We start from the raw sequence: 14,809 nt of genomic DNA on the forward strand, positions 1-14,809 counted from the left end.
CAGTGATATAAAATAACAAAAGCAAGAAGGGAACATTTTGATAATATCTTAACTATGCTTACCTTTTGAATAATGAGAGTTTGAACCTTTTGCCTTCTTGGGAATTTTAATAATTCATTCCAAACAACCTGTCTTTGAGTGGTTTTAGTTTTGTGGATTTTTTTCTTTTTTATTTAACTCCAAATTACTCTGATTTCGATGTATTTATTCCTCTACTTGCAGTTTGAGACTTCACCATAAAGTAAAAGGTATAAATGGCATCACTTATAGTCAGAAAGTTTATACTAAATTTGGAGAAGCAAAATAAAAAGGACATTTTATTTTATTTTACCTTAATATTCTAACTTGAAATCTGAATATTGCTTCTGTGTGTTGTTGTTGCTTTATTAGATCAGTAATATCTGTTCTTATTCCAAACCAACATAAACTTCATTATAATTTGTTTTACAGATTTAATTAACATTTTACTGTTTGGTCAAGCATTTTATATTTTACAGAATTGCAGAAGGAGAGCCCATAGCCCTGCTAGCCTGAAGTTGCAGTCCAACTTGGGAAGAGAGGCAGACCACTGGACTAGTCAGAAATTAACAGGGAGTTGAATCCTAGGACTGAGAGAGCTGTCGAGAGACAAGATGGGCTGTCGGCACACATCCTGAGCTGCCTCTGAGGCTGTGTGCGTGCACAGAAGAGACTCAGGGTAGCCCATACTCTCCACATATCCCTGACTGATGGCTGGAGAGAGCAAACACACAGCAGATATCTGAGAGGACCTGAGCTCTCCAAAAATCCCTGACTGGCTTGGAGTCAATGTGTATGTACAGGGAAGTCCTGAGAGAACTGGTGGAAAGTAAGCCAGGGCAGACTTGAAAACTGTCTGAATGTGCTCCCCATCCTACATGTAAATCTGTCAGCAGAAGGTTGGAGATCTTAGGACAGTCTCTGAGCAATCATTGGCAGACCACTAAGCTCTGTAGATACAGGACTGACTCCTACAAAGCCAGGCTGAAAAAATAAAAATAAGAGTTCTTTAAATGAGCACAGATATCAGTGACCACACACCACAGGGGAGACAGATTCCCTAGACTAAATTCAGGCAAGTTGCTAAAAAAAAAAAAAAAAACCACAGTGACAACCACTCTCAGAAGAAAAAGTGAAAATCCAGAGACTCTGTAAATGATCTAAAGCATAATCTATAATGTCTAGTGTTCAATAAAAAATTATGAGACCTGCAAAGAAACAGTTTCCTGGCCCATACTCAAGGGAAAAAAGGAGTCAATACAAACTGTCTCTGGAAGGGGTCATATGTTGTGTTTAGCATTCAAAGACTTCTAAGCAGCCATTATAAATATGTTCAAAGAATTAAAACTATGTTTAAATAATTAAAGAAAACTTAAAATAACAATGACTCAACAAATTGTGACTCTCAGTAAAGAAACTAAAGAACCATATATAAATTCTAGAATTGAAAAGCACAGTAACCAATTAAAAATTCAAAGATGAGCTCAACAGCAGATTTAGGACAGCAGAAGAATCAGTGAACCTGGAGATAGAGCAGTATCTAGATCTAGGTCCATATCTAGAAGATAGATCAGTACCTAGTCTGAAAGATAGAAAACAGATTGAGGAAGAATGAAGAGAGCCTTACAGACTTGTGAGCCAATATCAAGCGTATCAACATAAATGAATGAGTCAGGAGTTTCAGAAGGACAGGAAAGAAATAGGAGTAGTTTAAAATATTTGAATAAATAATGGCCAAAAACTTCCCAAATTTGGTGGAAAATATTAACCTACAAAACCAAAAGATTCACCAAACCCCAAAGTAGGATTAACGGAAAGAGATCCATACCTAGACCTGTCACAGTCAGACTGTTAAAGCCAAAGCCAAAATTTGGAAAGCAGCAAGAGAGAAACTGCTCATATTGTGCAGGGGAACAACAATGTGATTAATAGCTGATTTCTCAGAAATGATGGAGGCCCAGGGGCTGTGGAATGACATTCAGAGTACTAAAAGAAAAAAACCTGTCAACCAGACTCTGTAGCCAGCAAACTATCCTTCAGAAATGGAGGTTACATAAAGCCATTCCCAGATTGTCAAAGACAGAATTCTTGTAAGACCTGTCTTACAAGAAATATTACAGGAAGTTTTTCAGTCTGAAAAGAAATGAAACCAAGACAATAGCTAGAAACCAAGATAGTAAGAATAAATGAAAAGCACTGATAAGGAAAAATATGTGGGCAAGTGTTAAAGACTATAGATACGTACTTTCTCTCCTCAATCTGTTTAAGATGTAAGATTGTATAATGCAATAAATATAATGCTATCATTGACTTTATAATGTATATAGATGTAATATATATGGCCCACAGAAAGGAGAGAGGAGGAAATGATGCTGTATTGGAGCAAAATTGCTTTATTTTACTGGATGTAATATAGCAAAGTTGCTGTATTAACTAAGTAGATTGTGGTAAGTTAAGACGTATATTGTAATCCCTAGAACTACCAGTTGTTTGTTTGTTTGTTTAAAAATTCAACAGAAGATGTCAAAGGGACACAGGCCAGCTGATAGAGCTCCCAGTGGCCAAAGTTGGAAGAATTTGAGCAACGAAATAAATAAAATAGTATTGGATTATAACCCATAGTATAAACTAAATATTCATGAGTCTGTACTGATATAAATAAATGATTGAATAATTAGACAACTCTCCTATACAGAAGATTCCAAATAATTTATGTACCTTCTCCCCACCCAAGGAGGTGGATCCTAACCCCTCACCCCTTACATGTGGACTGTACATTGTGACTTCCTTCCAAAGAGTAAGAGAGAGAAAATAGTAACTTTACAGTGGACAAACCTGACAATCACTCCCTCAGCCAGGTGATCAAGGTCAACATCAACAATAAGTCATAATGATAGTGGATACCCTTGATATGATGTGATGAGAATGGCACTCTGCTTCCACTGTCTTCCTCCCCAAAACCCATAACTGCATACTGATCATGATAAAAGCATCAGACAAATCTAAGTGAGGGACATTCAACACAACACCTGACCTAACTCCTCAGAACTGTCAGGGTCATCAAAAACAAGAAAAGTTGGGAGGAACTGTCACTGTCGAGAGGAGCCCAAGGAGACATTACAGGTACATGTAATGTGATACCCTGGATAAGATCCAGGAGCAGAAAAAAGGCATTAGGTAAAACTAGGGAAATCCTAATAAAGTATAGACTTTAATTAATGATGATGTATCACTTTTGGTTCACTAGTTGTGACAAATGTACCATAATGTAAGATGTTAACATCAAGGAGAGCAGATGTGAGATGTACAGGAACTCTTTGTACTGACTTCACAACTTTTCTATAAACTTAAATCTATTCTAAGATAAAACATTTATGTAAAAATTTTGAAGATCAACAGAAGAGTTATGATGGTACCATACCATTATTGTATGTTCCTAACACAAAACTTGTAAAGTTTCAAAAATTCTAAAGTTTTAATATTTCTGCTTTAAGGTATTTTTAAAAATTTATTTTAAGTATTTATATGGTGAAATGAGTATCTATAATGAGTGTACTTCTTTTATAAAAGGGAGTTCTTGGGTTAATGTTATCTTGTAAAGTTTTCTTTCTGGGAGATGGATTGATACGTTGTATTATAGTTAGCTTCCCTCTTGATTTCATTCATTTGGATTTTAGAAGTATAGACTTGGCAGACAATTTGTAATTTAAATATTAGTTAAACTTACTCTTGACTGCAGTGATCTTTGAAATTTGTTTTTGCACAAATCTGCTGAATAGGCTACAAAGAAATTACACATTCTACAGTGTGATAAACGTTGTCTTTATTAAGGAGGGAACAGTGACTATAGAAATGGATTAGAACGTTCAATGTTGCTATTATGAGAACTTTCTGGGTTTCAAATTCTGTTATTTCCAAGACCCCTGTATTTCTTGCTAGATAAATGTTTCAAGAAAAACAGAAGCACACAAATTGACATTTCATTCATCCATTCATTCATTTGATGACAACCAGTTACACTCATTCATAAACCACATACTTCTCCTTTGGTAGCACTTATGACAATGTGATAGTATTTAATGTCTCTCTCCTCCAGTAGTTTCTAATATCTGTAAGTACAGGAATCATGTATATCTCATTCGCTGACTTACCTGGCATCTTGCACAGTGGAAGTCAGTTGTAGCAGATGCTGTTGGTTCCTCACCACACACTGTTAACCTACCCCAGGTTCTCATAGATTTCAGCAGCTCCCTTTGTCTCTGCTTGAGGGCATTCTTTGGCAGCTGGACCTATGGGTCAGTGCCTGGGGCAGGGCAGAAATGCCAGAGTTAATGCCCCAAGAATGACCTTCAACCATTCAGGGGCAGAAGTAGATGGATAATTATTCTGAAGTAATTATCAGGTCCTTACAATGTGACAGTTCTGACTTTGTGCTACAGTTTCTCAGAAGTCCCTAGCTGGTTTGACCCTACTGCCCAAAACAGTGCAGGTTTTTTATTTCCTTGACTTTTCTCCTTCCCTGTCTCACTTCCCCTGGACTTAAGATCTGCTTTGGAGGGACTGTACACTAATCAATATGCAGTAAACATTTATTGAGTGAATTGTTGAATGTATTAGATGAGTAACTGACCTTTCAAAGAAGTTATTCAAAAAGGAAAAAGAATATTAAAAATATACAAATAACTATTAACAAGATATAAAGTAATGATTGCCATACAAGAAATACAGATAAAGTGCCATAAGCATTCAGAGGAGGAAGTCAGCTGAGACTTTCCTTACCTTTTCCAAGTTCCCTTACCCTTCTGTGTGATCTTATATGATCCAGGACTTCCCCTCTTGTATTGCTTATCCAAATGCCATTATTCTCTACTCTCGTGTAAGCATCATGAGGTTGGAGACCATGTCTATTGTGGTCCCCTTCAGATCTCTCACACCCCAGACAGTGTCTAGTACATAGTAGACATTCCACAAGTATTTGTTGAATGAGTAAATTAATGAATAAATGAAACAGCAGAGTTTAATGAAAAAAGTTGTTGGAGTCCTGGTCCTAGACTGAAATCCTGCATTAGTTACTTGCTAACTAGTCTGATTTGGGGGAATTTGCATAGTTTCTCTTATCCTAGTTTCCTCATCTGTAAAATGAAAAGGCATACCTCAAGAGGTTGTTACATAGACTAAGTGAGGTAATTTATTGTAGTAACTAGTAAAAAGCCTGGACCATGATGGGTATTCAAATTTTTTTTTTTTTTTTTTTTTTGTAGAAAAGATGGCATTTAGGTTGAGTTGAAATCAGACAAGAAAAAATAGAGAAGAATGTGTGTTACAGCAGAATGAACAAATATAGGAAAGCAAAGTTAAAAACCATGGAGCATACATCTCTGTTTTCCTAAAACATGATAATAAGACGTGGGAAAATAAGGTTACCAAGATGCCAGTTGAAGAATACTAGACTAAAATGTCTGAATTTTATCCCATAAACAGGAGGGAGATAGCCTAGGAAAATGACATATCCAGGAGATGATTAGAAGTCTGGAATTCTGAATTATAAATGATAAATATAGTCCCCTAAAAAGTACCCCAGTTTATTAGTTTGTGTGAAGAGAGGTCAGAATTGAAAATAGAGATTTGGGAGTGGTCCTCATAGTTTACCATGTGATTGGTAAACTAGTCAGTATGAATTGAGCACTGATACGTTTATCACAATAGGAAATATAAAGAAATATGAGGAGACCTACAACTTCACTAATAAAAAAGAAAAAAAAAGAAATATGTAGATTGATTTCCACAATCCACACTAACACTTACTTTGCTAATTTCTATATTCAATGTAGTAATTTTTTTCCCCAATTATTTCCCAAGTAATCTAAATCTTCCCCAAATACACAAATCATGTGGGCTGAGTGAAGTTTCAGAGAACTCTCTTGGAGATAGTATAGTAGCCAGATCATGAAGATAAGCTAGAATTTAGATAGGCAGAACACAGGAAGCAGGTCACTGCAGGCAAAGGGAAGGGGACAGCACCCTGGTAAAGGGCACAGCTTTGGAGTCAGAGATTTGGGTTCGGATTCAGCTTCCACAATTTACTGGCCAGTCCTTGATCTGCAGTCTAATGAGGGAGGAGTTAACTGGGACAAGAAGGGAGGGAAAAGTATTCCCAACAAAAGAAATAGTAGTTTAAGGCCCTCTGGAAGAAGAGAACAAAGCATTTATGAAGGACCAAAAGAAGGCCTTCGGGCTGGATAAAATATGTAAGGGGAGCAAGTGATACATGCGGTTGGAGAGGTGGGTAGGGGTCAGACCATTCAGGCTAATTTAAAGATTTTGTCTTTTTCCTAAAAGTGATGGGAGGTCATTGAAGTATTCTCCACAGGGAAGTGACCTAGTTAGGTTTGCATCTGGCAAAATCATTCTGTTTACAGTGTGGAAAGCTATTGAAGAGAGCAAGACTGAAAGCAGAGAGATCAGTTAGGAAGTTATGTGGTTTATTGGCTCTAAGATGGTGACCATGGAGGGAGAGAGAAATGGATGGATTTAAGAGAGATTTGGGATGTAGAATCAACAGGGCATCATGATAAACTGGTTGGGTGAAGAAGGAAATGTCAAAGATGACTCCTAGATTTCTGCGTTTTTGTTGGATGGTAGTGCCAGGCAGTTTACTTATAAATATGCTATAAACCTCACAATTATTTTTGTTTACTGACATTTAACTTTAACAGAAATTTAAATAATAAGAAAAATGTTACATATATTTACCCCCGTAGCTACCATATCCACTGTTCTTTGTTCCCTTGTGTAGATCCACATTTCCATGTGGCATTATTTTCCTTCTGCCCAAAGGACTTTCTTTAACATTTCTTGAAGTGCAGGTCTGCTACTGATGAATTCTTTCTGTTTCTAATGTCTGGACAAGTCAGTAGGTTGCCTTCTTTTTTGTTTGTTGCTTTGTTTTGTTTTAAAGCAGCAGAAGTTTATTGTCCTGGGGACCAGAAGGCTGAATGGAGGTGTGGGCAGGGCCCTGCTCCCTGGATGGCTCCGGGAAGAATCCGTTCTGTCTCATTTTGGCTTCTGGAGGCCACTGGCAGTTCTTGGCCTCCTCGCCTCCATCTTCACGTGGCCTTCTCTGTGTGTCTGTCTGTGTCTCTTCTCCACTTGTGTTTTTCTTGAGCAGTTGTAAGTTTACAGAAAAACTACAAAAAGTAGAGTTTCCATATACCCCCTCTCATGCACAGTTTTCCCCATTATTAATATTTTGCATTAGTGTGGTACTTTTGTTACAATTGATAAAACAGTATTATTATAATTACGCTATTAACTTCAGTCCATTTTTATACATTAGGGTTCACTCTTCGTGTTGTGCAGTTCTATTGGGTCTCTGTGTGATAACTTACATACAATGTAAAATTTCCCTTTTTATCCTTTTTCAAATATGCAATTCACCAATGTAAATGTAATCAGCAGTGTTATTTACATTCATTAATTTGTGCTCCCATCACCGTCACCCATTGCCAAAACTTTTCTATCTTGCCTTCATTTTTTTTTTTTTAAGTAAAATTTAAACTTTATAATCTGTGATACTGACAAACTTTCCAATTCCCTCATTTAAAATTATTCTGCATTTCTGGGTTATATAGTCCTTTCTTGGTCAAACATAAATTTTTAATGCAATTTCATTGAGATATATTCACATACCATACCATCATCCAAAGTATACAATCAGTGGCTTGCAGTATCATCACATAGTTTTGCATTCATCACCACAATCAATTTTTGAACATTTTCATTACTCCAAAAAATAAAAATAAAAGTAAAAAAGAACACCCAAAAAATCCCTTACCCCTCCCTTCCTTTTATTCATTTACTTTTCGTCCTCATTTTTCTACTCATCTGTCCATACACTGGGTAAAGGGAGTGTGAGCCTTAAGGTTTTCACAATCACATGGTCACACCATATATATACAGTTGTCTTCAAGATCAAGGATTTTGGATTGCAATTCAGCAGTTTTAGGTATTTCTGTCTAGCTATTCTAATAGCCTAAAAACTAAAAGGGATATCTGTGTAATGCATAAGAGTAACCTCCAGAATGTCCTCTCGATTCCAAATTTGAAATCTCTCAGCCACTGAAACTTTATTTTGTTTTGTTTCTCTTTCCCCTTTTGGTCCAGAAGGCTTTCTCAAAAATCCTACAATGCTAGGTTCAGGCTCATTCCTGGGAGTCATATCCCGCTTTGCCAGGGAGACGTACACCCCTGGGAGTCATGTCCCACGTAGTGGGTAGGGCAGTGAGTTTACCTGCTGAGTGGGCTTAGAGAGAGACAGACCACATCTGAGCAACAGAAGAGATTCTCTCGGGGTGACTCCTAGGCACAATTATAAGTAGGATTAGCCTATCTCCTTTGCAGTTAACAAGCTTCATAAGGGCAAACCCCAATTTGTTTATTTTTTTAACAGTTTTATTTGCACACCATAAATCCTTCCTAAGTGAACAATCAGTAGCTCCCAGTATAATCAAAAAGTTGTGCTTTCACCACCACAATCTATATGAGAACATTTCCGTTTCTTCCACAAGAAAAGAAAAAAAAATTAAAGAATAAAAAATAAACAAATAAAATAAAAAAGTAGAAACAACAACAACAAGGATGTTGTATCTTCCTCTTTTGACATTTAGCTTTGGTATATTGCATTTGTTACAATTAATGTATGAACATTACAATATTACTGTTAACTATAGTCCCTAGTTTGCATTGACTGTATTTTTTCCCATATACCATCCCATTTTCAACACCTTGAAATGTTGACATTCATTTGTTCTCTGTCATGTAAAAACTGAGTGTATTTCTACATTTAAGCACTGACATTGTCCTCTCTAGGTTTTGCTAAGTTACTTCAGTTTTTATCCTCTATCTTTCCTTCTGGTGTCCAGCACAGCCCTAGCCTTCCTTTTTCAACCATACTCACACTCAGCTTTGTTCATTATACTTAACAATATTGTGTTACCATCACATAGTATTGTGCTATCCATTTCTGGGTCTTTATAATCAATCCTGTTGAACATTATTTACTCCTTCAGCATCAAATGCCCAGTCTCCACCCTCTTTCTACTTCCTAATAACCTGTGTTCTTAACCTGACCTCTCAGAGTTTGCTCATTATGGTTAGTTCAGATTAGTGAGATCATACAATATTTGTCTTTTTGTTTCTGGCCAATTTCGATCAACATACATCCTCAAGGTTCATCCATGTTATTGCATGTGTCATGACTTTATTTTGCCTTACACCTGCATAATACTCCATCATATGTATATACCACATTTTGTTTATCCACTCATCCTTTGATGGACATTTGGGCTGTTTCTATCTCTTGGCAGTCATGAATGATGCCGCTATAAACATTGGTTTAAAAATGTCTGTTCACGTCCTAGCCTTCAGATCCTCTGAGTATATACCTAGTCATGGGATTGCTGGATCATAGCAATTCTATCCTTAGCTTCCTGAGGTACCACCGAACTGCCTTCTAGAGTGGTTGCCCATTCTGCATTCCTGCCAACAGTGAAGAAGTGTACCTCTTTCTCAACATCCTCTCCAACACTTGTAGTTTTCTGGGGTTTTTTTAATAATGGCCATTCTAGTAGGTTTGAGATGGTATCTTCTTGTGGTATTTATTTTCATTTCCCTAATAGCTAGTGAAGTTGAGCATCTTTTCATATGTTTTTGAGCCATTTGCATTTCCTCTTCGGAAAAGCGTCTGTCCATGACTTTTGCCCTTTTTTTTAATTGAGTTGTCTTTTTGTTGTTGAGTTGCTGGATCTTCTTATATATTCTCGATATTCAACCCACATCTGATATGTGGTTTCCAAATATTGTCTCCCATTGCATAGGCTGCTTTTTACTTTCCTGACAAAGTCCTTTGATCCACAAAAGTTTTCCATTTTGAGGAGATCCCATTTATCTATTTCTTCTTTCATTGCTCACACTTTGGAGGTAAGGTCTAGGAAACCACCTCCTATCACAAGATCTTTACGATATTTCCCTACGTTTTCTTCTAAAAGTTTTATGGTCTTAGCGCTAATGTTTAGGTCTTTGATCCATTTTGAGTTAATTTTTGTGTAAGGTGTGTGTTCTGGTTTGCTAATGCTGCAGAAAAGCAAAACACCAGAAATGGATTGGCTTTTATAAAAGGGGTTTTATTTGGTTACACAGTTACAGTCTTAAGACCATAAAGTATCCCAGGTAACACATCAACAATCAGGTACCTTCACTGGAGGATGGCCAGTGGCATCCGGAAAACATCTGTTAGCTGGGAAGGCATGTGGCTGGCATCTGCTTTGGAGTTCTGGTTTCAAAATGGCTTTCTCCCAGGACTTTCCTCTCTAGGCTGAAACTCCTCAAAAATGTCACTCTTAGTTGCTCTTGGGGCATTTGTCCTCTCTTAGCTTCTCCAAAGCAAAAGTCTGCTTTCAAAGGCCATCTCCAAAATGTCTCTGTAAGCTACAGCTTCTCTCTCAGCTCTTGTGCATTCTTCGAAGTGTCCCTCTTGGCTGTCACAAGCTCGCTCCTTCTGTCTGAATTTATATAATCCTCTAGTAAACTAATCAAGGTCCACACTGAATAGGCAGGGCCACACCTCCATGGAAATTATCCAATCAGAGTTATCACCTACAGTTGGGTGGGTAACATCTCCATGCAAACACTCAAAGAATAAGTCTAATCAACACTAATACGTCTGCCCATACAAGATTGTATCAAAGATAATGGCATTTTGGGGGACATAATACATTCAAACTGGCACAGTGTGAGATAGGGGTCTCCTCTTTCATTCTTCTGGATATGGATATCCACAAGCACCACATAATCGCCATTTGTTGAAGAGGCTGCTCTGTCCCAGTTGAGTCAATTTGACTGCCTTATCAGTGATCAATTGTCCCTAGATGAAAGGGTCTATTTCTGAACACTCTTTATGCCAGTACCATGCTGTTTTGACCACTGAAACCTTGTAATATGCTTTACAGTCAGGTAGTGTGAGACCTCCCACTTCATTTTTCTTTCTCAAGATATTTTTAGCTATTTGGGGCACCCTCCCTTCCAAATAATTTTTTTTTTCTTCTTTAAAATCATCTTTATTTTGATTGCAAAGATTCAGTTTACTTAGTTACTTCAGATTTTATTTGTTCCCATTTGAAGTCAGAGCTTGCCATGTAAAACATTGCCTTCAATATCAAACTGTTATGCAAGAACATTATAAAATACAAACTATGAACTAAGATACTGCTTTTTACAGTATTCTGAATAGTGCATTAAAACAGTATTGATTTAAAAAGGCAAGTGAGTTAATTGGCAAAACATCCAATTCCTTTTCCAGTGAAAAATGGTACAAAATGGCACACATGCTAAATACTAAATTTTAAGTGTTAGGTGCTCAAAAATGATAATCGTGGGAAGTTATTTTCCCGACCTGATTTTGACCCAAGGATACATAGGACATAAGGGAAGGTACATAGTGGCTCATAAAATCAGACTGCATTATTGAAGATGGTTTAGCGGAATAAATTGTGATCTTTAGAATCCAGACACAATGCGTAATGATTTTTCGTATTCTTCCTCCAAATTATAACAAACGTTTATAGTGACTACACTATCCCCAGTATGTCAGACTTACATAGAGCCTATGTAAAAAAAAAAATCCATCTTTAATATTTTACTAGGCAATCCACAATACGTGCTTAATATATGCACATTGGGAATATATTAGAAAATTATTCACTGATTTCATAAGGGTTTTAAGAGTAAACCAGCAATAAAATTTATATAGGTAATTTGTGCTGTTGTAACCAGAAACACACACACACACACACACAGATATACACACATACACATTATTTTTTTAGTTATTGAGAATGTTTCTTCTGTTGGCCCAAAAAGCAAAATTAAATTTGAGATTTTTAATTGAAGTAACACAAATCTGGATGCCTGTGACATAGTGAAAGAGAAATGGGTACAGAACATAAAAACCTTTAAGTTTACAAATTCCAATCAGTAATATATAGTCAAACATACAGACTAAGTCAACAGGTAAATAAATTAAAAATGAAAGACATCTACAAATGTGAGCAAAACCCAGCAATTTATTAGACTGAAAAGCGTAGGAGTTATGTCAGCAGTGATATTTAGAAAAACTCTCAGTATTAGAAAATATCAGATTTAATTCAAAAAAAGCTTCCCCCCAAATAAAAATAACAAAGTATGGGAGCCAACCTTTACTCAATAGCTTTACAATAAGAAAAAGAAAAACACTATTACAGGAATCTTCATACATAATTTAGGTAATGTAATGCCAAAGTGTGCTCCTTTAAAATTTCAGCCTTTCACTCCCCATATGATGAAACTGATAATCACTCCAGTGCCAAGGCTAAAAATGATGATGCACAGGGTTTTTCTGGATTTGCGCTGGTAACCTGCTGCCCTTGACAGCTGCTGGTTTGCTGGTTGAACGTGCATCTCAGCATTTTCTGTGTTGGCTTCTGTGCTGTCTGACGTCTTGTTCATGAATCATCATTCCCAAATCTTTAAATATTTCATTAATATCCATAATATCAGCTTCAAGTTGCGTAGTAGAAGACTCTGTCAAGAATGAGGCAGAGGTCATCCTCTGTAATTTCTTCATCCCACACCTGCACTTGAGGTTGAGTTTGGCTTTCCCAAGATACAAGATTCCTTTCTTTTGAACTGTCCTTGAGAAAACCACCAGATAACTCTCAAGCTGTCTCTTAACTCAAGCAACAAACTCCTTCTCTCTCTCAGCACCTTGCCTCTGACCTTCTGAAAGTTTGTCAGTGAGATTTTGAATTCAGTCACTACATGATCCTTCTGTATTTTACTTGGCTGCTGTTCACTAGGAGTGGTGGGAAGAGATCCAAACTCTTTAATGTATTTATCTGTTCCTTTGGCAAGTTGGTTAGTATACTGCTGCTTCTGTTGCAGCTGTTGCCTAAATTCAGGAGAATCTTGGGGTGTTCCAAGTTGATTCAGAGTCCTTTGTATTTCCACAGAACGCTATGTGATCTTCTGGATGTTGGAAGAGTTGCGCTGGGCCAGATGGGCAGGGTCCCCACCAATTCCTGGAGTGTAGGACATGGTTGATTGGCTTATTCACTAATTTCATCAGATGCTGGGGGACTGTGCAGAAATTTCTCTAAGCAGTCACCACGGCCTCCTCCTCCAGCCACCTTTTTCTTCCAAAGTAATTTGATTGTTGGGTTTTCTATTTCTGCAAAGTAAGTTGTTTGGATTTTAATTGGTACTGCATTGAATCTATGAATCAATTTGGGTAGAATTGACATCTTAACTATGTTTAATCTTCCAATCCATGAACACAGTATGTCCTTCCATTTATTTAGCACTGTCTTCATTTCTTTTAGTAGTTCTTTGTTGTTTTCTTTGTATAGGTCTTTTATGTCCTTGGTTACTTTTATTCCTAAATATTTGATTCTTTTGGTTGCTATTGTAAATGAAATTTTTTTCTTGATTTTCTCCTCAGATTGCTCCTTACCAGTGTGTAGAAACACTACTGATGTTGTACGTGTTGATCTTGTATCCTGCCACTTTGCTTTACTTGTTTATTAGCTCTAGTAGCTTTACTGTAGATTTTTTAAGATTTTCTCTATACAGGATCATGTCATCTGCAAACAGTGAACTTTTTACTTCTTCCTTTCCAATTTGGATGCCTTTTATTTCTTCCTCTTGCCTAATTGCTCTAGCTAGAACTTCCAGCACAATGCTGAATAACAATTGTGACAGTGGACATCCTTGTCTTGTTCCTGATCTAGAGGGAAAGCTTTCAGTCTTTCCTCATTGTATAAGATGTTAGCTATGGGTTTTTTCATATTTTCCCTTTATCATGTTGAGGAAGTTTTCTTCTGTTCCTGTCCTTTGAAGTGTTTTCATCAAGAAAGGATGCTGAATTTTGTCAAATGCCTTTCTGCATCAGTGAAGATGATCATGTGGTTTTTCCTCTTTACTTGATTGATGTGGTGTATTACGTTAATTGATTTTCTTGTGTTAAACCACCCTTGCATACCACCCTTGCATCACTTCGTCATGGTGTCTATTTCTTTTACTGTGTTGCAGGATTTGATTTGCAAGTATTTTGTAGAGGATTTTTGCATCTATATTCATTAAAGAGATTTGTCTGTAATTTTCTTTTCTTGTGGTATCTTTGTCTGGCTTTGGTATTAGGATGATGTTAGCTTCATAGAACGAGCTAGGTAGCTTTCCCTCCTCTTCATTTTTTTTGCAGAGTTTGAGCAGGATTGGTACTAATTCTTTCTTGATTACTTGGTAGAATTCACACATGAAGCCATCTGGTCTTGCCTTTTCTTTTGGGGGAGTTTTTTGATGACTGTTTCAGTGTCTTGTGATTGGTTTGTTGAGGTCTTCTGTTTCTTCTCAAGTCAATGTTGGTTGTTAATGCTTTTCTAGGAAGTTGTCCCTTTCGTCTAAGTCATGTATTTTGTTAGCGTGTAGTTGTTCGTAGTATCTTCTCATTGTCTCCTTTATTTCTGTGGGACCAGTAGTTACGTCACGCCTCCCATTTCTGATTTAATTCATTTGCATTCTCTTTCTTTTTTTCTTTGTCAGCCTAGCTGAAGGTCCATCAATTTTACTGATTTTCTCAAAGAACCAATTTCTGGTTTTGTTGATTCTCTCTATTGATACATGTTCTCAATTTCATTTATTTCTGCAATAATATTTTTGTGATTTCTTTCCTTCTGTTTGCTTTGGGGTTAGTTTGCTGTTT

The 14,809-nt window shown here is 36.8% G+C and overlaps 1 protein-coding gene and 1 pseudogene across 4 annotated transcripts in view; one reads left to right on the forward strand and one right to left on the reverse strand.

Moving 5' to 3' along the window:
- PRKAG2 (protein kinase AMP-activated non-catalytic subunit gamma 2) overlaps positions 1-14,809 on the forward strand; it is a 400,476-nt gene that overhangs the window by 323,548 nt on the left and 62,119 nt on the right. The gene's annotated exons all lie outside the window — the stretch shown is intronic.
- On the reverse strand, positions 12,370-13,146 carry LOC119533894 (annotated as a pseudogene).

This window comes from Choloepus didactylus, chromosome 5 (assembly GCF_015220235.1).
Source record: "Choloepus didactylus isolate mChoDid1 chromosome 5, mChoDid1.pri, whole genome shotgun sequence".
Lineage (NCBI taxonomy): Eukaryota > Metazoa > Chordata > Mammalia > Pilosa > Megalonychidae > Choloepus > Choloepus didactylus.